We start from the raw sequence: 12,101 nt of genomic DNA on the forward strand, positions 1-12,101 counted from the left end.
TCGATATTACTCGATTTGATTGTTTTTGATTTGACTCGAATCTTTTCTATTCTATTCATTTCAATTCTTTTCGATTCGTTTCGATACGATTAGATTCTTTTCGATTAGATTCGATTCAGTACGGTTCGATTCTTTTCGATTCTATTCAGTTAGATTCTTTTCAATTCGGTTTGATTCTTTTTGTTTCGGTTTGATTCTTTTTGATTCAATTCTTTTTGATTCGATTCAATTCTTTTCATTCCAATTTGATTCGAATCGACTCTTTTCGATTCAATTCCATTCGGTTTGACTCTATTTGTTTCGATTTGATTCTTTTGGATTTCATTAGATTAGATTCTTTTCGATTCGATTCGAATATTTCATTCAATTCGATTCGATTCGGCTCTTTTCAAATCGATTCGATTCGATTCTTTGCTATTCGATTTGATTCTTTTCGTTTCAATTTGATTCTTTTCGATTCGATTCAATTCGATTCAATTCTTTTCAGATCGATTTGATTCTTTTCAATTTGATACGATTCGATTCTTTTCGATTTGATTGGATTCAATGCTTTTCGATTCAATTCGTTTCGATTCTTTTCGATTCGATTCAATTCGATGCTATTCGGTTCTTTTCGATTCCATTAAATTTGATTTGATTCTTTTCTACTCAATTAGATTCTTTTCGATTCGTTTCCATACAATTCGATTCTTTTCGATTCGATTCGATTGTTTTCAATTCGATTCAATTTTCTATCAATTCGATTAGATTCTTTTCATTTCAAATCGATTCTTTTCGATTCGATTCAATTAGATTTTTTTGATTCGATTAAATACAATGCGATTCTTTTGTTTCAATTCGATTCTTTTTGATTCGATTGTTTTCGATTCGATTCAATTCTTTTCATTTCGATTCGATTCATTTCTATTCAATTCTTTTCGATTCTATTCAATTTTTTCGATTCGATTCTTTTCGTTTCGAGTCGATCCTTTCGATTCGATTCTTTTATATTCTATTCAATTCGATTCTTTTCGATTCGATTCAATACAAATGGATTCTTTTCGATTCGATTCCTTACCATTAGATCCTTCTCTATTCGATTCAATCGATTCTTTTCGATTCAATTAGATTTGATTCTTTATGCTTTGATTCGATTCGATTCTTTTAATTTCGATTCGATTTTTTTTTTCGATTTGATTCTTTTCGATTCGATTTGATTCTTTTCAATTCGGTTCGTTTCTTTTCAATTCGATTCGAATCTTTTCGATTCTATTGGATTTGATTCAATTCTTATCGATTTTATTCGATTCGATTCTTTTCTATTCAACTCGATTCTTTTCGATTCGATTCGAATCGACACTTTTCGTTTCGATTCGATTCTTTTCGATTCGATTTGATTATTTCATTTCGATTAGATTCTCTTCGATTCGATTCTTTTCGTTTCGATTCGATTCTTTTCGATTCGATTCGATTCAATTCTTTTCACTTCGACTCGATTCTACTCGATTCATTTCGAATCGATTCGATTCTTTTTGATTTGATCTATTAGATTCTTTTCGATTCAGTTCGATTCAATTCGATTCTTTTCTATTTGATTCGATTCTTTTCCACTCGATGTGATTTGATTCGTTTTGATTTTTTTCGATTTGTTTCAATTCGAATCTATTCGATTGTTTTCGATTCAATTCGATTCGATTCTTTTTGATTCAATTCCATTCGATTCGAATAGATTCGATTCTTTTCGATTCGATACGATTCGATTCTTTTCGATGCGAATCAATTCGATTAGATTCTTTTTTATTCGATTCGATTCGATTCTTTTAGATTTGATTCGATACGATTCTTTTCTATTCGATTCGATTCGTTTTGATTCATTTCGATTCTCTTTGATTTTTTTGATTTGATCTTTTCAATCGATATGATTCGATTCGATTCTTTTCGATTCGATTCTTTTCGATTCGATTCTTTTCGATTCGATTCGATTCGATTCGTTTCAATTCGATCTTTTTGATTCGACACGATTCGATTCGAATCTTTTCGATTCGATTCAACTCAACTCAGTTCTTTTCGATTCGATTTTTTCGATTCGATTCTTTTCAATTCGATTCAAATCGATTCATTCCAATTCAATTCTTTCCGATTCGATTCGATTCTTTTCGATTCGATTCGATTCTTTTAATTCGATTCGAGTCTTTTCAATTCGATTCATTTCGATTCTTTTCAATTCAATTCTTTTCGATTCGATTCTTTTCGATTCGATTCGATTTGATTCTTTTCGAATTGATTCATTTCGATTCGATCTTTTTGATTTGATACGATTCTTGTCGATTCCATTTAATTTGATTCGATTCCTTTCAATTCAATTAGACTGTTTTCGAGTCGATTCCAATCAATTCGATTCTTTTCTATTCGATTCTTTTCATTTGATTTGATTCTTTTCGATACGATTCGATTCGATTCCATTTGATTTTTTTCGATTTGATTCGATACGATTCTTTTCATTTCGATTCAAATCGATTCTTTTCGATTCTATTCGTTTCGATTCGATTCGATTCCTTTTCTTTAGATTCGATTCTTTGCGATTCGATCCTTTTTGATTCGATTCGATTCTTTTCGATTCTTTTCGATTCGAGTCTTTTCGATTCGAATCGATTCGATTCTTTTTGATTTGAATCGATTCTTTTTGATTCAATTCAATTCTTTTCCATTCGATTCGATTCTTTTCGATTCGATTCTTTTCGATTCGATATTACTCGATTTGATTGTTTTTGATTTGACTCGAATCTTTTCTATTCTATTCATTTCAATTCTTTTCGATTCGATTCGATACGATTAGATTCTTTTCGATTAGATTCGATTCAGTACGGTTCGATTCTTTTCGATTCTATTCAGTTAGATTCTTTTCAATTCGGTTTGATTCTTTTTGTTTCGGTTTGATTCTTTTTGATTCAATTCTTTTTGATTCGATTCAATTCTTTTCATTCAATTTGATTCGATTCGATTCTTTTCGTTTCAAATCGATTCATTTCGATTTGATTCTTTTCTATTCGATTCGATTCAATTCAATTCGATTCTCTTCGATTTAATTCAATTCGATTCTTTTCGATTCGATTCCATTCGATTCTTTTCGATTCAATTCAATTCGATTCTTTTTGTTTCAATTCGATTCTTTTTGATTCTATTCTTTTCCATTCGATTCGTCTTTTCTCTTTGATTCGATTCTTTTCGATTCGATTCCTTTCGATTCAATTTGATTCTTTTCGTTTCGATTCTATTCTTTTCTATTCTATTCGATTCACTTGTTTTTTATTCGATTCGATTCAATTCTTTTCATTCCAATTTGATTCGAATCGACTCTTTTCGATTCAATTCCATTCGGTTTGATTCTATTTGTTTCGATTTGATTCTTTTGGATTTCATTAGATTAGATTCTTTTCGATTCGATTCGAATATTTCATTCAATTCGATTCGATTCTGCTCGTTTCAAATCGATTCGTTTCGATTCGATTCTTTGCTATTCGATTTGATTCTTTTCGTTTCAATTTGATTCTTTTCGATTCGATTCAATTCGATTCAATTCTTTTCAGATCGATTCGATTCTTTTCAATTTGATACGATTCGATTCTTTTCGATTTGATTCGACTCAATGCCTTTCGATTCAATTCGTTTCGATTCTTTTCGATTCGATTCAATTCGATGCTATTCGGTTCTTTTCGATTCCATTAAATTTGATTTGATTCTTTTCTACTCAATTAGATTCTTTTCGATTCGTTTCCATACAATTCGATTCTTTTCGATTCGATTCGATTGTTTTCGATTCGATTCAATTTTCTATCAATTCGATTAGATTCTTTTCATTTCAAATCGATTCTTTTCGATTCGATACAATTAGATTTTTTTGATTCGATTAAATACAATGCGATTCTTTTGTTTCAATTCGATTCTTTTTGATTCGATTGTTTTCGATTCGATTCGATTCAATTCTTTTCATTTCGATTCGATTCATTTCTATTCAATTCTTCAATCTATTCAATTTTTTCGATTCGATTCTTTACGTTTCGAGTCGATTCCTTTCGATTCGATTCTTTTATAATCTATTCAATTCATTTCTTTTCGATTCGATTCAATACAATTGGATTCTTTTCGATTCGATTCCTTACCATTAGATTCTTCTCTATTTGATTCAATTCGATTCTTTCGATTCAATTAGATTCGATTCTTTATGCTTTGATTCGATTCGATTCTTTTAATTTCGATTCGATTTTTTTTTCGATTTGATTCTTTCGATTCGATTCGATTCTTTTCACTTCGGTTCGTTTCTTTTCAATTCGATTCGAATCTTTTCGATTCTATTGGATTTGATTCAAATCTTATCGATTTTATTCGATTCAATTCTTTTCAATTCAACTCGATTCTTTTCGATTCGATTCGATTCGACAGTTTTCGTTTCGATTCGATTCTTTTCGATTCGATTTGATTCTTTTCATTTCGATTAGATTCTCTTCGATTCGATTCTTTTCGTTTCGATTAGATTCTTTTCGATTCGATTCGATTCAATTCTTTTCACTTCGACTCGATTCTACTCGATTCATTTCGAATCGATTCGATTCTTTTTGATTTGATCTATTCGATTCTTTTCGATTCAGTTCGATTCAATTCGATTCTTTTCTATTTGATTCGATTCTTTTCCACTCGATGTGATTTGATTCGTTTTGATTTTTTTCGATTTGTTTCAATTCGAATCTATTCGATTCTTTTCGTTTCAATTCGATTCGATTCTTTTTGATTCAATTCCATTCGATTCGAATAGATTCGATTCTTTTCGATTCGATACGATTCGATTCTTTTCGATGCGAATCAATTCGATTCGATTCTTTTTTATTCGATTCGATTCGATTCTTTTAGATTTGATTCGATACGATTCTTTTCTATTCGATTCTTTTCGATTCGATTCGATTCTTTTCGATTCGATTCGATTCGATTCTTTTCAATTTGATTCGTTTCGATTTGAATCTTTTTGTTTTGATTTGATTTTCTACAATTCGATTCTTTGGATTCGATTCTTTTTGATTTGATTAGATTCGATTCATTTCAATTCAAATCAATTCAATATGATTCGATTCGTTGCAATCTGATTCCATTTTTTCGAATCGATTTGATTCGATTCGATTAGTTTCGATTCGACTCGATTTGATTCGATTCGATTATCGATTCAATTCAATTCCAATTATTCTCAATTCGATTCGATTATTTTTATTCAATTCTATTATTTTCGATTCGATGCGATTCGATTCGATTCGATTCTTTTCGATTCAATCAATTCGATTTGATTCTTTTCAATTCGATTCGATTCTTTTCGATTTGATTGCATTCGATTCAATTGTTTTCGATTCGATTTGATTCTTTCGATTCGATTCGATTCTTTTCATTACGATTCAATTCAATTCGATTCTTTTCGATTCGATTTGATTCTTTTCGGTTCGATTCGATTCTTTTCGATTCGATTCGACACTTTTCGTTTCGATTCGATTCTTTTCGATTCGATTGATTCTTTTCGTTTCGATTAGATTCTCTTTGATTCGATTCTTTTCGATTCCATTTGATTTGATTCTTCTCCATTCGATTCGATTCAATTCTTTTCGAATCGATTCGATAAGATTCTTTTCATTCGATTCAATTCTGTTCGATTCTATTCTATTTGATTCGGTTCAATTCGATTCTTTTCAATTCGATTCTATTCGATTCTTTTCATTTTGATTCGATTCTTTTCGATTCAATTCTTTTCGACTTGGCTTGATTCGATCATTTGGATTCGATTTGTTACATTACGATTCAATTCTTTTCGATTCTGTTCGATTCGATTCTTTCGATTCAGTTCGTTTCGATTCTTTTTGATTCGATTCGATTCTTTTCCATTCGATGATTCGATTAGTTTCGATTTTTTCGAATCGTTTCAATTCGATTCAAATTCTTTTCTATTCGATTTGATTCTTTGCTATCTATTCGATTCTTTTCGATTCGATTCGATTCGATTCGTTTCGATTCCATCTTTTTGATTCGACACGATTCGATTCGAATCTTTTCGATTCGATTCAACTCAACTCAGTTCTTTTCGATTCGATTTTTTCGATTCGATTCTTTTCAATTCGATTCAAATCGATTCATTTCAATTCAATTCTTTCCGATTCGATTCGATTCTTTTCGATTCGATTCGATTCTTTTAATACGATTCGAGTCTTTTCAATTCGATTCAATTTGATTCTTTTCAATTCAATTCTTTTCGATTCGATTCTTTTCGATTCGATTCGATTTGATTCTTTTCGAATTGATTCGATCTTTTTGATTTGATACGATTCTTCTCGATTCCCTTAAATTTGATTTGATTCCTTTCAATTCAATTAGGTTATTTTCGAGTCGATTCCAATCAATTCGATTCTTTTCTATTCGATTCGATTCTTTTCATTTGATTTGATTCTTTTCGATACGATTCGATTCGATTTCATTTGATTTTTTTCGAATTGATTCGATACGATTCTTTTCATTTGGATTCAAATCGATTCTTTTCGATTCTATTCGTTTCGATTCGATTCGATTCCTTTTCTTTAGATTCGATTCTTTGCGATTCGATCCTTTTTGATTCGATTCGATTCTTTTCGATTCGATTCGATTTCAGTCTTTTCGATTCGAATCGATTCGATTCTTTTTGATTTGAATCAATTCTTTTTGATTCAATTCAATTCTTTTCCATTCGATTCGATTCTTTTCGATTCAATTCTTTTCGATTCGATTCAATTTGATTCTTTTCGAATTGATTCATTTCGATTCGATCTTTTTGATTTGATACGATTCTTGTCGATTCCATTTAATTTGATTCGATTCCTTTCAATTCAATTAGGTTATTTTCGAGTCGATTCCAATCAATTCGATTCTTTTCTATTCGATTCGATTCTTTTCATTTGATTTGATTCTTTTCGATACGATTCGATTCGATTCCATTTGATTTTTTTCGATTTGTTTCGATACGATTCTTTTCATTTCGATTCAAATCGATTCTTAACGATTCTATTTGTTTCGATTCGATTCGATTCCTTTTCTTTAGATTCGATTCTTTGCGATTCGATCCTTTTAGATTCGATTCGATTCTTTTCGATTCGATTCGATTCGAGTCTTTTCGATTCGAATCGATTCGATTCTTTTTGATTTGAATCAATTCTTTTTGATTCAATTCAATTCTTTTCCATTCGATTCGATTCTTTTCGATTCGATTCTTTTCGATTCGATATTACTCGATTTGATTGTTTTTGATTTGATTCGAATCTTTTCTATTCTATTCATTTCAATTCTTTTCGATTCGATTCGATACGATTAGATTCTTTTCTATTGGATTCGATTCAGTACGATTTGATTCTTTTTGATTCTATTCAGTTAGATTCTTTTCAATTCGGTTTGATTCTTTTTGATTCAATTCTTTTTGATTCGATTCAATTCTTTTCATTCCAATTTGATTCGAATCGACTCTTTTCGATTCAATACCATTCGGTTTGATTCTATTTGTTTCGATTAGATTCTTTTGGATTTCATTAGATTAGATTCTTTTCGATTCGATTCGAATATTTCATTCAATTCGATTCGATTCTGCTCGTTTCAAATCGATTCGTTTCGATTCGATTCTTTGCTATTCGATTTGATTCTTTTCGTTTCAATTTGATTCTTTTCGATTCGATTCAATTCGATTCAATTCTTTTCAGATCGATTCGATTCTTTTCAATTTGATACGATTCGATTCTTTTCGATTTGATTGGATTCAATGCTTTTCGATTCAATTCGTTTCGATTCTTTTCGATTCGATTCAATTCGATGCTATTCGGTTCTTTTCGATTCCATTAAATTTGATTTGATTCTTTTCTACTCAATTAGATTCTTTTCGATTCGTTTCCATACAATTCGATTCTTTTCGATTCGATTCGATTGTTTTCGATTCGATTCAATTTTCTATCAATTCGATTAGATTCTTTTCATTTCAAATCGATTCTTTTCGATTCGATTCAATTAGATTTTTTGATTCGATTAAACACAATGCCATTCTTTTGTTTCAATTCGATTGTTTTTCATTCGATTGTTTTCGATTCGATTCGATTCAATTCTTTTCATTTCGATTCGATTCATTTCTATTCAATTCTTTTCGATTCTATTCAATTTTTTCGATTCGATTCTTTACGTTTCGAGTCGATTCCTTTCGATTCGATTCTTTTATAATCTATTCAATTCATTTCTTTTCGCTTCGATTCAATACAATTGGATTCTTTTCGATTCGATTCCTTACCATTAGATTCTTCTCTATTCGATTCAATTCGATTCTTTTCGTTTCAATTAGATTCGATTCTTTATGCTTTGATTCGATTCGATTCTTTTAATTTCGATTCGATTTTTTTTTCGATTTGATTCTTTCGATTCGATTCGATTCTTTTCACTTCGGTTCGTTTCTTTTCAATTCGATTCGAATCTTTTCGATTCAATTGGATTTGATTCAATTCTTATCGATTTTATTCGATTCCATTCTTTTCTATTCAATTCAACTCGATTCTTTTCGATTCGATTCGATTCGACAGTTTTCATTTCGATTCGATTCTTTTCGATTCGATTTGATTCTTTTCATTTCGATTAGATTCTCTTCGATTCGATTCTTTTCGTTTCGATTCGATTCTTTTCGATTCGATTCGATTCAATTCTTTTCACTTCGACTCAATTCTACTCGATTCATTTCGAATCGATTCGATTCTTTTTGATTTGATCTATTCGATTCTTTTCGATTCAGTTCGATTCAATTCGATTCTTTTCTATTTGATTCGATTCTTTTCCACTCGATGTGATTTGATGCGTTTTGATTTTTTTCGATTTGTTTCAATTCGAATCTATTCGATTGTTTTCGATTCAATTCGATTCGATTCTTTTTGATTCAATTCCATTCGATTCGAATAGATTCGATTGTTTTCGATTCGATACGATTCGATTCTTTTCGATGCGAATCAATTCGATTCGATTCTTTTTTATTCGATTCGATTCGATTCTTTTAGATTTGATTCGATACGATTCTTTTCTATTCGATTCTTTTCGATTCGATTCGATTCTTTTTGATTCGATTCGATTCGATTCTTTTCAATTTGATTCGTTTCGATTTGAATCATTTTGTTTTGATTTGATTTTCTACAATTCGATTCTTTGGATTCGATTCTTTTTGATTTGATTAGATTCGATTCATTTCAATTCAAATCAATTGAATATGATTCGATTCGTTGCAATCTGATTCGATTTTTTCGACTCGATTTGATTCGATTCGATTATCGATTCAATTCAATTCCAATTATTCTCAATTCGATTCGATTTAATTATTTTTATTCAATTCTATTATTTTCGATTCGATGCGATTCGATTCATTCGATTCTTTTAGATTCAATCAATTCGATTTGATTCTTTTCAATTCGATTCGATTCTTTTCGATTTGATTGCATTCGATTCAATTGTTTTCGATTCGATTTGATTCTTTCGATTCGATTCGATTCTTTTCATTACGATTCAATTCAATTCGATTCTTTTCGATTCGATTTGATTCTTTTCGGTTCGATTCGATTCTTTTCGATTCGATTCGACACTTTTCGTTTCGATTCGATTCTTTTCGATTCGATTGATTCTTTTCGTTTCGATTAGATTCTCTTTGATTCGATTCTTTTCGATTCCATTTGATTTGATTCTTCTCCATTCGATTCGATTCAATTCTTTTCGAATCGATTCGATAAGATTCTTTTCATTCGATTCAATTCTGTTCGATTCTATTCTATTTGATTCGGTTCAATTCGATTCTTTTCAATTCGATTCTATTCGATTCTTTTCATTTTGATTCGATTCTTTTCGATTCAATTCTTTTCGACTTGGCTTGATTCGATCATTTGGATTCGATTTGTTACATTACGATTCAATTCTTTTCGATTCTGTTCGATTCGATTCTTTCGATTCAGTTCGTTTCGATTCTTTTTGATTCGATTCGATTCTTTTCCATTCGATGATTCGATTAGTTTCGATTTTTTCGAATCGTTTCAATTCGATTCAAATTCTTTTCTATTCGATTTGATTCTTTGCTATCTATTCGATTCTTTTCGATTCGATTCGATTCGATTCGTTTCGATTCCATCTTTTTGATTCGACACGATTCGATTCGAATCTTTTCGATTCGATTCAACTCAACTCAGTTCTTTTCGATTCGATTTTTTCGATTCGATTCTTTTCAATTCGATTCAAATCGATTCATTCCAATTCAATTCTTTCCGATTCGATTCGATTCTTTTCGATTCGATTCGATTCTTTTAATTCGATTCGAGTCTTTTCAATTCGATTCAATTCGATTCTTTTCAAATCAATTCTTTTCGATTCGACTTTTTCGATTCGATTCTTTTCGATTCGATATTACTCGATTTGATTGTTTTTCATTTGATTCGAATCTTTTCTATTCTATTCATTTCAATTCTTTTCGATTCGATTTGATACGATTAGATTTTTTTCGATTGGATTCGATTCGGTACGTCGATTCTTTTCGATTCTATTCAGTTAGATTCTTTTCAATTCGGTTTGATTCTTTTTGTTTCGGATTGATTCTTTTTGATTCAATTCTTTTTGATTCGATTCAATTCTTTTCATTCAATTTGATTCGATTCGATTCTTTTCGTTTCAAATCGATTCATTTCGATTTGATTCTTTTCTATTCGATTCGATTCTCTTCGATTCAATTCAATTCGATTCGATTCTCTTCGATTTAATTCAATTCGATTCTTTTCGATTCGATTCCATTCGATTCTTTTCGATTCAATTCAATTCGATTCTTTTTGTTTCAATTCGATTCTTTTTGATTCTATTCTTTTCCATTCGATTCGAGTCTTTTCTCTTTGATTCGATTCTTTTCGATTCGATTCCTTTCGATTCAATTTGATTCTTTTCGTTTCGATTCTATTCTTTTCTATTCTATTCGATTCACTTGTTTTTTATTCGATTCGATTCAATTCTTTTCATTCCAATTTGATTCGAATCGACTCTTTTCGATTCAATTCCATTCGGTTTGATTCTATTTGTTTCGATTTGATTCTTTTGGATTTCATTAGATTAGATTCTTTTCGATTCGATTCGAATATTTCATTCAATTCGATTCGATTCGGCTCGTTTCAAATCGATTCGTTTCGATTCGATTCTTTGCTATTCGATTTGATTCTTTTCGTTTCAATTTGATTCTTTTCGATTCGATTCAATTCGATTCAATTCTTTTCAGATCGATTCGATTCTTTTCAATTTGATACGATTCGATTCTTTTCGATTTGATTCGACTCAATGCCTTTCGATTCAATTCGTTTCGATTCTTTTCGATTCGATTCAATTCGATGCTATTCGGTTCTTTTCGATTCCATTAAATTTGATTTGATTCTTTTCTACTCAATTAGATTCTTTTCGATTCGTTTCCATACAATTCGATTCTTTTCGATTCGATTCGATTGTTTTCGATTCGATTCAATTTTCTATCAATTCGATTAGATTCTTTTCATTTCAAATCGATTCTTTTCGATTCGATTCAATTAGATTTTTTTGATTCGATTAAATACAATGCGATTCTTTTGTTTCAATTCGATTCTTTTTGATTCGATTGTTTTCGATTCGATTCGATTCAATTCTTTTCATTTCGATTCGATTCATTTCTATTCAATTCTTCGATCTATTCAATTTTTTCGATTCGATTCTTTACGTTTCGAGTCGATTCCTTTCGATTCGATTCTTTTATAATCTATTCAATTCATTTCTTTTCGATTCGATTCAATACAATTGGATTCTTTCCGATTCGATTCCTTACCATTAGATTCTTCTCTATTTGATTCAATCGATTCTTTCGATTCAATTAGATTCGATTCTTTATGCTTTGATTCGATTCGATTCTTTTAATTTCGATTCGATTTTTTTTTCGATTTGATTCTTTCGATTCGATTCGATTCTTTTCACTTCGGTTCGTTTCTTTTCAATTCGATTCGAATCTTTTCGATTCTATTGGATTTGATTCAAATCTTATCGATTTTATTCGATTCAATTCTTTT

This window comes from Canis lupus, chromosome 34 (genome assembly GCF_048164855.1).
Source record: "Canis lupus baileyi chromosome 34, mCanLup2.hap1, whole genome shotgun sequence".
Classification (NCBI taxonomy): domain Eukaryota; kingdom Metazoa; phylum Chordata; class Mammalia; order Carnivora; family Canidae; genus Canis; species Canis lupus.